This window comes from Nymphalis io, chromosome 28 (genome assembly GCF_905147045.1).
Source record: "Nymphalis io chromosome 28, ilAglIoxx1.1, whole genome shotgun sequence".
Lineage (NCBI taxonomy): Eukaryota > Metazoa > Arthropoda > Insecta > Lepidoptera > Nymphalidae > Nymphalis > Nymphalis io.
This window is the reverse complement of record NC_065915.1, coordinates 6,629,377-6,643,119: the sequence shown is the minus strand read 5'-3', so window position 1 is coordinate 6,643,119 and position 13,743 is coordinate 6,629,377. Positions and strand designations below refer to the sequence as shown.

Here is a 13,743-nt window from a genome sequence, read left to right as displayed (position 1 = left end):
TTTTTTTTAATTGTGTCAATTGTATTTTTAAGAGTAAATTTATATTCATTTGTATGATTTGGTGTTCTATTTTTATACAGACCAATTAGAGGTTTTGATAGCTACAGTTTCACTTCTGGATACTTAATAATATCATTGGCGAGCGAGTAAAAATTTGTGCGCGAGTTCTCATTAAATAAATTCTGTCTATTAATTTGTAATACATTACTTATATTTAGGACCATGTCATTTTTTCACTTTGAGTATTGTATGGATAAAATGTATGCCCAAGATTAAATTCATACTTATATACATAAAAATATATTAATATTAATAAATATATATTAATAAATATACATGAATAAAATTCCTTATTTAGGTCATATATGTGTTGCCAACTTGGTCTGTAAGCTGTAATGGAAAATTGCTTCTCAGCTGGTTTAATACTTAAAAACAAAATATTTAAATTTATTAAAATATACTTACTATACGTTTTATATTTCAATTTCAAATGTTATTTATTACTATAAAAATTAAGCAATTTTTTTTATAATGTTACTTTTATTTGTTCAACCTTATTAAAATTGTTTAGTATTTTTGACTCTTATTATAAAAACATTATTTTTAATCACAATATATTATTTTTCTTTGATAAAATATATAAGATTTTTACAAGCCAATTACAAAAGGTAAAAAACGTCAAAGGAAAAGCAATTTACTAAATTAAAAAACCTAAAAATATATTTTTTGTAATAGACACTAAATACTTTTTTTTAAAACAATCAGAAATAGATAATAACAAAAAACAATGTTACGAATCGCTTATGTCATTGTTGACATATTTATAACAAACATGTTTTTAATTCATGATTAAATTAAATACCAATTTAACTGGACTTTATATAAAGATTTCCATATACCATATAAAATGCCTCCAAAAATAAAAAAGAAGCAACCACCAATACGATGTGACGAAATTCAGGGTGAACGTTTCCATGCACCCACAGAAGATGTATTTTCCCACAATTGGTGGGATGTCTTTTGCTTCCCTTACATATTGTGCGGGAGACTATGGGATTGTTTCGTCTCGCTATGTTCGGGCACAAATCAATGTCTTGTTTATTGGATGATGATACAATGGATCGTATGTAAAATAACTAAAATAACTACACCCGATGCTATCATATTTCCATATTATTTTTATATGTTCTGCCAAGTTGTAATGCTTACTCTTGCGTTTGTATTACTCTGGATGTGGTTTGGCAAAACTGTGGTGATACCATATTTTCAAGCTTATTATGATGCATTAGTTGCTGAAGACACAGTTTCATCACCTAACACAACGAGATTGTCGTTAAGAAGATATTGTTTTAGAAAAAGTGATATATTCAACACTACACTCGATAACGCAGCAAGAAATATTGAAGTGAATATGCAATCTACTTGTATACTTGCAATGTTATCTGATTATTTGGTCCGCCAAATATATATATAGAAAAGTTTCTGTTTTATTTTAAGTTTTTCTTAAATTAAGGCCTACGTCCATAAAATAGTTGAATATATACAAGAATAATACTGTAGATTAAATAACGTGATATTTTTATGATAATTACTTAAACAGATACATATGAAATAATAACACGCAAGACGACTCAGCTACGGCTACAAGAGATTGGTTGTATCGTAGTACAATGGTTCAATAATCAAACAACAAGTGAGGTTGTACGAGTACTGCCGAATTAGAGATTTTACCCCTTAGTTATGGCAGCCTAGTTATTTTAAGGGATTTGTGGCATTATTTTTTGTTTTAATATATTTTAGATTTATTTATTTATAAATTAAGCCTAAGAAATAAAGTGTGCTTAGGGATTTTTTTTAAGATGTGGCAATACCAGACAGTTTAAGAATCAAACTTCAGACTGATTCTGTAGAATCAGTAGAGCACCAGTTCCTTCTATTAGTGTTGATTAGTTTGTGAACGTCACTTCACATCAAAAATGTCGAAAAGTGTGTCAAAGCAATTTCATTTCACAATTTACGAATATTGAAGCGTTACTTCGCTCGCGAAATAAAACGTTCGCGTTCAAGAATCGAGTGCTTTTATCAATTTCCATTAAACACTTTGGAAGTAAATTAAATACCTGGTAAGTAAATTTCTTTTTTTCAAAAGTGAAATTTTCACGTAACACTGGCCATTTACAGTTAATTTATCTTCGTCGATATTATAAATATGTTACGTTCTATGCTTTAAAATTCGAACAAATCTAATTTTTGGCGCGATTCAGTTATAATTTGTTTTGTTTTATGTTTTTTTTAGATATACTACCGCTTAAATATTTGTCGTAATCGTGATATAAATTTATAGTACTATTGCGTGTGTAGATAAATAAATTCGGATGTGGATACCATTTATTTTTGGCATAATTAATAATTAAATTGCAAGAGATTAAGTGAAAAGTGAAAATTATTCCATCTAAGTAGGTCCACTCTCTCCATTGGTGACCTTGATTTTTTGGCACACTTCGTTCAAGTACACGAGAAATCAATGCGTGTGCAAATATTTTTCAAATTTCGTTAGAATATTTTGTAATGATTCAAAAATAAATAATTTAGGGATGTATAATACATACTCTACGAATATTAGTGTATTGTCACCTTGTGATATATAATATCATGTATTTCATACATTAAAAAATTTCACATTATAAAATAACAATAGTTGTAAGAATAGATATGAATCTAAATAATATTTTAATATCAATACTACATTATAATTTTCTATTATAAGTTCCTGGTGCAGCAGGCTTGGTTCATGTCTTAATTCAGAATTGCTAAATACCAATTTTTATAGATCTTTTTTCAAAAATGAAGAATTTTCATATGAACTTTCATTCGCTTTATCACTATCATAGGGGTTAAATTTTTAAAAATCTTTCCTTAATGCTAACTTGTGTAAAAGGAACCTATAGAAATTTTCATGCCACTAACCCCTAAGTAATTTGGGCTGTGCATTGATGTCAATCAGCCTGGAATTATGTTCTATCACACTTTTATCAAATACAAAAATTCTATAATCAGTTTCAATGCCTGAAAATTGCTGAATAAAAAAATGTTCACTTCATCTAGCTTCCTTAAGAAAAAAAATGTTCAAAACAAAGACATAAGTTAATAGATTTTATTTATAGATGATTGAGTATTACATGAGCTGTTAATAAAATTTAACAAAATATCTGTTGTTTCTGTGAGCCTTTTGACTAAAATCTCCTCCAACTGTTACTATTGAAAGGTCCAAGGCTTAATTTCATCTTCCTATCTACTTAGTTGGCATTGCATATTTTATATCTACACAAGGGACATAACATCTTAGTTACCAAGATTGGTCGCACATTGGCGATGTATGCGATTAACATTTCTTATAGCCAATGTCAATGGGCGTTGGTGACCATTTACCATCCGCGTATCTATTCTATAAAAAAAAATACTTGTGTAAGTTAGTTATAAAGACATAAAGATAATAATTATCATGTAATCCTATTATATTAAAGTTTTTGATATATTTGAATGTAAATATACAGTTTTAGATGAAAATTTAAATAATGACTATGTAAGTCAAGAGCATTTTTGGCATCATCGATGTGTTAAATTGCATATCCTATTTTTTCGCCCATTAATGAACCGGCCAGCCTTTCATGAATAAGTGTGTATATAATACCGTGTTATTAATGTTCACCGTTTATTAAACAAACAGATTACATAAAATAGAGGAATATTATATATAATAACATCAAAAATAGTTATATATACTCAATTATTATTGAAAGTAAATAATAAATCCTATGTAATACAGAAGATAGTGTTCCATCATAAATATAATGGTGTACTTGGTAAATATTTACTTAGAGCTTGTATTGTAAAAGCTTGCCATTGGTTAAAAAAAATTAACAAATTTTGTTACAAAAAAATTGATGTATGCTCAAATGCCTCATTAGTATTTCAATTTTGTTGGTTGCCTGGAAGAGATTGCTCTTTAATAATAATGCCACCAAAGTTGTATGCTAATTAGGTTTTATCCATGTGTTATGTATAAAGTATAGTCTATCTACATTATATTCCATAACTGTGAATTTCCCACTGAGCTTATTCCACCATGCTGCTCCAATGCGGGTTGGTGGAATACACATGTGGCAGAATTTCAGTGAAATTCGACTCATATGAATTATAATCACATGAAAATTCAGTGATGCTTGCCCGGGTTTGGACCCACTATCATTGCTTAAGATTCACGCGTTTTTACCACTGGGCCGTCACGGGCCAGTCTCTACCTATATTCTATATATTAATATACAAATTACCGAAACCGAAACAGCCTGTGAATGTCCCACTGCTGGGCTAAAGGCCTCCTCTCCTTATTTTGAGGAGAAGGTTTGGAGCTTATTCCACCACGTGTTATATACAAATTAACAGAGATCATTTGTTTCTACCTAGGAATCATTATAAATTATATATTTATTCTAATGATAGAAATTATCATATTTCTTCCTTCCTTAAATTCTGCAAATGTTTTATATTCAAATATATTTTATATGTATTAACGAACAAATGGATCAACTTATTATAATTAATTAACAATAATCTATTGAATGGCCATTTCACAAATGCTTACAATATTTATGTTGAACAGTTTTGGTTTTGTACAGCCATACCATATATTGCTTATTATCACTACTAACACCACCACACCATGGGAACTTTTAGGTATATAATACACATATATAACCAAGCACTTAAAATAGGAAATGTGATAGGCAATCTCATCAGGTGGCCCACATGATAGCAAATTTTCCATTAAGTAATACAAAAGTATATTATCTTGAAGAGTCACACATTGTATTAAGTTTGAATGTGTTTTTATTATTAAATGTGTAACTGCTGATGGTCCTTAATAAAATAAATAAATAAAATTAGGTGAGCCTCCTGCCCGGACCCCTCTAACATAAAAAAAACTACATTTCTACCTCGGGAGACTAACAGTAAAAAAGGAGTATGGGTCCAAACTGAACCTTGTACAAAAGTATGTTTTAAAAGTATTTTTTAATGTATGTTTATGGCTATATACATATAAATAAAAAGAACTTTGCGCTTGTCATGTTATTAAGACAAATTTAAAGCGGAAGTAACTGTACAGCTAATTATATAAAAATAATATATGCTAAAACCTGTTTGTAGAGTTTTGTGCAAGCTTGTCTGGGTAGGTACCACGCACTCATCAGATATTCTACCGCAAAACAGCAGTACTTGGTATTGTTGTGTCCCGGTTTGAAGGGCGAGTGGACAGTGTAACAGGCACTAGGGGCCTAACATCTTAAGATCCCAAGGTTGGTCGCTTATTGGTGATGTAAGCGATGGTTAACATTTCTTACAATGCCAATGTCTATGGGCGTTGGTGACCACTTACCATCAGGTGGCCCATATGCTCGTCCGCCTACCTATTATATAAAAAAAAAACCTCAACTGAAACATGATCCATCTTCTGGTATGAGTTTTATGTACATATTATGTACATAGTATATTGGTTTAGTAATTTTTTCAGTTAGGCATTACAAAACAAATGTCTGCTCGTTTTTTTTTGTATAGATTTTATCCGAGTCATAGTATTGAATCATCTTTTTCTTCAAACATTATTACATATGTATTTCAAAATGTTTCCTGTGGACGATGTTACGATATGAATCTATATTCGTTCGACACAATGCGACTGCACGGCTGGAATAATAATAGTTTGCGTCATTATACTTAAGCTATGGTTAAACCATTGACAAGTTTTTTTTTTTAAAGAATTCATTCGTTCTACAGCGTGTTCGTAATTTGACTTTTTTATTTAAAGTTGTGAAATTGGCATTGGCGATGTAAGTTGATGTAATCTCTATATCGACATTTTCATTGGGCCATTTTCATACCTATGATATAAAAAAAATATCATCCTTATAGAAACGATTATTTACCAAAAGTAATTATAACTGGCTGTGTCAAAACGAATGCAACCGGATTAAATATAAATATTATTTTCCGCTTAAACCCAAAACAATTAGAATTATTGATAAGGAACTTTATCAAAGATTGATCTTTAGGTATAATATTTTTCGCATAACATATATGCTAATATTACAATGCCGAAAAGTATATTTGTAATTTTTTTTTATATGTATATAATATCATGCTTATGAGTTATGACCCACGGGGGCGGAGCTGTAACATTTAATACTGAACAGAGTTACCATGACTGTGGTCGGTGGTGACAACTTACCATCAGATAGCTGGGTATTTTAAGTAAAAAAAACTCAGTTAAACTTTAAGAAAACATATTTTTTTTTGAAAACACACATCCATTTATCTACCCCTCGTATTATTATGTCTTCCTTCGATCTTTAAGTCCTAGAACAGCTGGCGATCGCTAAATGTATATATATTGAAATTGTCTATGGATAAATATTAGCATCAAAATGAGTTGTAACGTTATATGAACGGCATTTTAACTTTAATTATAAATGAATGTTATTACATTGATAAATAGGGTTTTTTTTTTCTTTTTTCTGGAGTGTATCTACGCTATTTGAGCGCAAAATATTCTGCCAACGTCATGTATAAAATGGATGACACATGATATAAGATCATTCGGTTTCAAATTTGGAATCGTTTAAACCCTTTAACCGCCCAACTTCATATCTGTTGGCGTGCCCCCAGCGCCCGGCACAGTGAATCGAAAAATAAATACCTACAAAAAAGAGGGATGTGCAATACTTAACTTTTAGATGTCGATATTTCGTTTTAACCTTTTAACCGCCCGACTTAGCTTGGTGGAGATATAGATACCTACTTGAGTATTACTTACCTTACGAAATCATTCGGCATTTTTCGTAAACCAGGAAAACAAAAAGTGTTTGAAATTTTGAACGATTTATTAATTCGTACTTAGGCTATTCAAAATAAAATCAGTCCAGAGAAGAAAAACGATTGATTTCTCAAAAGTAAGTAGGTACAGGTAATGAGTTCTTATGTGTATTGATTTATACCTACTCCAAAGTTTAGTGCGAGTTTTTATACGTAGTCGATCGTGTCTACGTTAACTTCGATTTGTACTGAAACTTAAGTAACGCCTGGTGACAATAACGGGAACTACAAATGTTCCACAAATCTACGTAAACGTTAACACGATCGAATACGAGTACTTAAAGAAACGCGCACTGCCTACTAAACAATTAACAACAAAAATAAAAATAAAAAAAGTTACTCTTGGACATTATCAGTTTACATATAGACTTAAATGGTAACGATATTTATCACAATTTATATCACACTAATGAACAATAAACATAAAAATAAAAATTTCACTCTTGGACATGTCATTATCAAATTACAATTATAGACTTAAATGTAACGTAATGTAAAATATCACAATTTTAATAACACTTATTTCAATAAAATCAGTCTTACAATCAGAGGTAAGATTTTTCATTAATAATAATCAGTCGAATAATTCTAAATACATTCGGTATCGTACCACAATTATTGTGGTACTCAACAGCACATGGATCTATGCATAGATAAACTTTGCATTTTTGGCACAAAAAACGAGTCTCAGACCGTTTTATTTTTGCTGCGCACATTTTACATCGCTGACTATTGCCGGTTAGTATTCTAACAGGAAAATGCTCTAAAACACTATTATGTAAAAAACTGTTAGAGTCAAGGACGCCGCGCGGTGTTGACTGTTGAGTTAAAGAACATTGTTTGTATTTTTCTATTATTTGCCTGATAACGTTTAATTGGAAATCAGCTAAACTATAATTTTGTTAATTTTTTATCAGTTTATGCAAGTAGAAAGCATTAAGTAAAAACATGTCAAATATGTGAAACCCAAGCTTTTTATGCCATTTTTTTGATTTTCTTATACAACCCAATGTGCTAGTCATCATATCAGATAGGTTAACCGACCCCATATTTTTTGTGTAGTCTACTACACACTGTGGTTTCATTTTGGGTAGCCCAGTTGAGTAATCTACATTGCCTGATGGTATTATTTTGTCATCGTGTATTGTAGACAACATTAGGATCGGTTTCTTATCTTGCCATTTTAGGGCTAAGAGGGGAGGAGACGAGTAAGCGGCTATTTGTCCACGTTTCACGCCAACCGGCTCGTTAAATAAAAAAAAATTATACAGATTATGAAAAATGCATTGAGCTAGTATAACATTGCTCATATTACTTTGTGCAAGCCCGTTTGTGTACCACCAACTCATCAGATATTCTACCGTATTGGTAGCTTAGTATTGTTGTGGTCCCGTTGCAAGGATGAGAGAGCCTTAGGCACAAGAGGCATAAGCATCTTAGTACCCCAGGTTGGTGGTGCATTGGCGATGTTTGGAATGGTTAATATCTCTTACATGCCTTAGAAGTTTATCAAAAACATAGGTCTGACTCGAGCTTCGCCGTACAACATTTTTTAAAGTGCAGTTAGATTTACTAGTCTTAGTAGATTGATTTTCATTTTATCTCTGGATCACACGTAACGGTTTATCTGTTTCCTATATAACAACATTTACTATACGATAATAAATATTAAACAAACATACAAACGTCATTAGTTCAGGGTCTTTTCAGTGGCACACACGTGATCAAATCAAGCACGAGAATAATGAGCGGTCCGTCCAGGGTTCAAACCATCTTAAGATCGTTGATTTAATGGCTAGTTTAATACGGCTGGGAATCCCCTAATCACGAAGTTCCCTTGTTCAAACTTCAACTCGAGAATGACAAGGAACGCAACATATTAGTTCTCAAGGTTAATACCGTTGTGGGTATAAATGACGGTTGGTATTTCTTAATACTGAATAAGAGTGAATTTCACGTAGCCTTCAATCATGAAAATCTTAGACAATCCTAAGTTATGTTATTTGTTTTGCTTTTACGTCTTAACTATTCGACCGATTATCTTTTTTCCTTACACATTGTAAGAGGTATTGGAAAGAACATATGTACCTTTTTTTAACGCTGGAAAAACGCGTTACGCGTTTCCCCTCGGGAACAGTGGGGGGGTATGTGGGGTCGCCGGTGTCCAAGGCGCCGCGAACATCGGAATATCCACTAAAAAACCAGCGGTACCCTTTCTGTCTTAACGAGGAGCGCCACGGGATCGCTTTCGCATGCTACCGTGATGGACATATTGTACCTAGCCAGGGTACCTCCCACGCGATATGAAGTAAATTTGAAATGAAAGAATCTTCCATCACAGTCAATGTCAGTCATCAGTGATGACCAAAAACGATAACATGGCCAAATATCGAATACAATGAACAAATTTAACTTTTTATTCTGTCTTTATTTATATTTGGCGCGTGTGAGTTCACACGTGTAGGAGTTCGTTATTTTAGCGCGGAGGGACAACTATTTCGAGATGATCAGCAGTGTTGTGCTGTACTTAGTATGATCGTGTCTCATTCGTGAAATGTTGTAAATCGACTTGGTGATACGCCATATTGATTCGTATATCCCTTAAATAATGTAGTTATTATAGTCAATATCGCATATCACTTGTTGATGTTTTACGATCTTTTTCTGCAGAGCTATTCTGTAAGATCTTTCAAATTTGAGAATCGATCGAACGAAACCTAAATTTAGTATTGTTGTGATCCGGCATGAAGTATATCAACATAACGTCTTAGTTTTAACCCAAGGTTGGTAACGCATTGGCGATGTAAGGAGTGGTTGGTTAATGCCAACGTCCGTGGTCTGTGGTGACCACTTCCCATTGACCATTTGTCGGTCTAGCTACTTCAAATAAAAGAAAAACTTTCTCGATAACATTTTATTTATTTTAATCTGTTTAAGAAAACGCTATTCGAATGTAATAATTATTGCCGTCAATGTCCCATATATACTCCAATTAAATCATCAAGTTCTACATCTATTATCTTTAATTTGTTCCATACAGGATAGCTCGTGATATCATAAAATAATGACTCAGCGTGTCTCGCAAAAGTCTCGGAAAATCCCGACACGTTTAATAGGAACAAATGAAATCGCGCACATGAAACTAACTCCTGGTCCTGGGTTTCAATCCCCGTCATTTCTATAAACTGTTATTGAATTTTCCTGTCGACTAATTTCCAGCAGCAGCTCAGATTCTGGAAGTTGATAATGCTTACATACCTCGACAAGTAAATCCTTGTCCCGCTCCTGAACTCTTTCCGGTCGTGTCCGGATTTGTCGATATTTTATTAAAATGGCTCGCCTATTGCAATGCGATTCTGTAAGAACTCACTTCATTACCCGTGAAATGTTTTGTATTCTATTTTGATGAGTGTATTCTTGACATTTCACGATAGCGTTCTAAGGTGAATTTCGATTTTGTCCTTACAGATAAATAAATTAATATTTACAGTTGATAAATGTATATAAATAAAGTAAGTATATATTACTCTGTCGCAATACATACAACATATTATGTACATTGAATAATAATTTGTAATGTAATTAACTAAAAGTTGAGGCTCGAATTACACGTGCCGGTAGAGCGTCTTCGTCACGCTTGGCAACGAAGATTTGAGTATATAATAAGAGAATTAATTATTAATAATAAATCGCATTGTATATTAATGATTTATAATTATTGAATATATATATAATAGGTACCACCCACTTTTCAATTTGTCTATGGGTGAAGGACCAATGGCCTTCAGGTAGCCTATTTGCCAGTTTGCCTACCTATATTATTGCTAAATATACTAAAAAAAATCTTCCCTCTTTTCTTTTTTGCACAATTACAAGACATTTTACTGGTGGTAGAGCGTTGTGCAAGCTCGTCTGGGTAGGTGCCACCCACATCAGACATTCTACCGCAAAACAGCAGTAATACTACGACATAACTTCTTAGTTCCCAAGGTTGGTGGCGCATTGGCTATGTAAGCGATGGTTGACATTTCTTACAATACCAATGTCTAATGGCGTTGGTGACCACTTACCATCAGGTGGCCCATATGCTCGTCCGCCTTCCTATTCTATAAAAAAAACAATAAGTTAATAATTTTTCAATTCAATCCATATTTGTAGTCTACGTAGCTGTCGTTTTCTTAAACAATGAACAAAATTATAAATATAACATAACGTTTGTTACTAATGGCGCTTATTCAATTCAATACTGTTACATAAATAATAGCTATATTTTAAACAGGAATTTATAGCAAGGAAAACCCGTCACTCAGCTATTATGTGATAAAAATAAAAAACGTAACCATAATAAAAAATGTTTCATTTGAATAACAAATAAAGCGTGACGTTACTGAACGGCTCGTGTCAATTTACATAGTCTATGAGATAAGTCGTTGGGATGTACTGGTTTCCTTGTAATTACAAAGCACAGTGTCACTTGTATATTCATTGAAATCGTTATGATTTTGGGTGGTTAAGGAAAACTTCGTGAGGAAGTATTGTCTTGGATTCCTGCTGAATGAAGCTCTAAAGAAAATTAACAGACTTTAAATGTCCCACTGCTGGATTGGTCTTCCTCTTTTGGTGTTAGTTTCGAGGTTATTCAACCACACTGTTTTTATAAATATGTTAATATGATTCATAATTCTGCCTAAAGTTGTTTGAAAAATAAAATTTGTCAAATGACAAAACCCCACTGTTTATCGATAGGTTAAAGTAAAATTAACAGTCTGTGAATGTCCCACTGCTGGGCTAAGGCCTCCTCACTTTTTGAGGAGAAGTTCCTTAATTCACTAACCTACTCATATGCGGTTTGATACAAATGTGGCAGAACTTCAGTGGAATTAAACACATGCCGGTTTCCTCATGATATATAAACACAAACTGGCTCGTTTGTCTAGTGACTAAATACAAGGTTCTGGGTTCAATTCCCAGGTTGGGCAAATAAAAATAGAAGTTATTGGGTTTTTTGTCAGAAAATTCTCAGTAGCAGCTCCGGGTCTGGAAGTTGGAAGTGTGTACACTCCCGTGCCTCGTAAAGCACGTAAAGCCGTTGATCCTGCGCCTGAACTCTTTCCGGTCGTCTCGGATTGCCGTCCCATCGGATTATTAGAGCTAGGAAAGAGAGTGTGCACCTGTGTTTGCGCACACACTTGTGCACTATAATATCTTCCGCGCAGTTGGCTTATTTATCTTGAGATTGACAGAAATCGGTCTGGAGAACATTATTATTATTATTAGTTTATTCCAATTGAATAAGGAGTTAAGAAAAACATCATCATATTATATTATTATCATAACCATCAGTCTGGACGACCTTATAAACACAAATTAAGCATATGAAAATTCAGCGATTGAACCCGCCGCCTGGATTTGAACCCGTGATCATCAATATCAATCAATAGGTTATATAAAGTTAATATATGTCTCGTAATATATATATAGGCTATGTAAGCAATTTCCTGATAACATTGACCTGAATGAATCTAATTGATTCACTCGATTCTATTTACAATCGTTTAATAATAGACGCACAAAAATTGTTGCAAAAAATATTTCGCCATTGTTATTTATGCTACTTAATTGTTCCTTTGTTGGCTTACGAATACATAAGGCTGATGATCTCCACGTCTTGAGTTTAACAGGCCGGATCAGTAAGGATTTTTTTAAATTTATGTATTTGTAATCATCAGCGTTGATTAGTGGTTAGAACGCGTGATTCTTAACCGATGATCGTGGGTTCAAACCCGGGCAAGCATTACTGAATTTTCATGTGCTTAATTTGTGTTTTTTAATTCATCTCGTACTTGACGGTGAAGGAAAACATCGTGACGAAACCATGAATACACATGTGGCTAATTTCACTGAAATTCTGCCACATGTGTATTCGCTGGAATAAGCTCCAAACCTTCTCAAAAAAGAAGAAGAGGATTTAGCCCAGCAGTGGGACATTCACAGGCTGTTAGTTTATTTTTTACTTTACATAAACGGTTGTAAAGCGTGTAAGTGTTTGTTGTAACTTAGTACTACAATAATTATTTTCTTTTTATTACGTAATTGAAGACTTACGTGACCTTACTTATAAACGTTGATTTGTTTAACAATGTTCTGTCTTCTTGCGAATGTCAAATTAATAATGATAAATCAGCAAAATAAAAAAATGAAAAACAGCTGGTTTTTATTACTTATTTTCTCAAAAAATGTATATAAAGGATATACTTAAATGAATAATACACTAGATAAGCTTTTCTGTAAATTTTACTAGTGTACGAAATTTTTTATGAAAAAAAAAAAAAAAAAAAACTCACGGATCGTGAGATGTAAGTGTGCAGTATCTGTGTAGTTTCGGTCAAGTATTATAAAAATATATATAATCATAGCCTATATTCTTCCAGGGGTATTACAGGGGTATGGTAGTGTAAAAAAATATTAATCATCTTAACTAAGTTGTAAGAACTAAGATGTCTCTCGTGCCCGTACTTACACTGGCTCACTAACCCTTACTGATATGAGGCACTCACCCAGACGCTTGCACAAAGCCCTACCACATGGTATATCATGATTTTAAAAATAAAACAATATTAAGATATAATTTAAACTTTTTTTTATTATTAACATGACAAATAATCCATTTTGTTTTTATGAAATTACCAGTATTTGTCTCACGGCTGAGCAAAAACCTCTTTCGACGTTAAAAAAAGGTGTAAAGCTTTATCGATTCAACGGCTTGACTAGCATTTTTGGACCCCAAAAAGAACCTTATGCCCTTTCTTAGGGTTC

General features: G+C 32.6%; 1 protein-coding gene and 1 long non-coding RNA gene across 4 annotated transcripts in view; both read left to right on the top strand.

Annotated features, from left to right (window-relative positions):
- Positions 1-13,743, top strand: part of LOC126779266 (uncharacterized) — a 156,929-nt gene that overhangs the window by 68,662 nt on the left and 74,524 nt on the right. The gene's annotated exons all lie outside the window — the stretch shown is intronic.
- Positions 1,916-13,743, top strand: part of LOC126779177 (3-hydroxy-3-methylglutaryl-coenzyme A reductase) — a 28,390-nt gene continuing 16,562 nt past the window's right edge. For both annotated transcript variants that reach the window (XR_007670276.1, XM_050503071.1), the window contains exon 1: positions 1,916-2,123. The gene's annotated coding sequence lies outside the window, so the exon portion shown is untranslated. The remainder of the gene's footprint in view (positions 2,124-13,743) is intronic.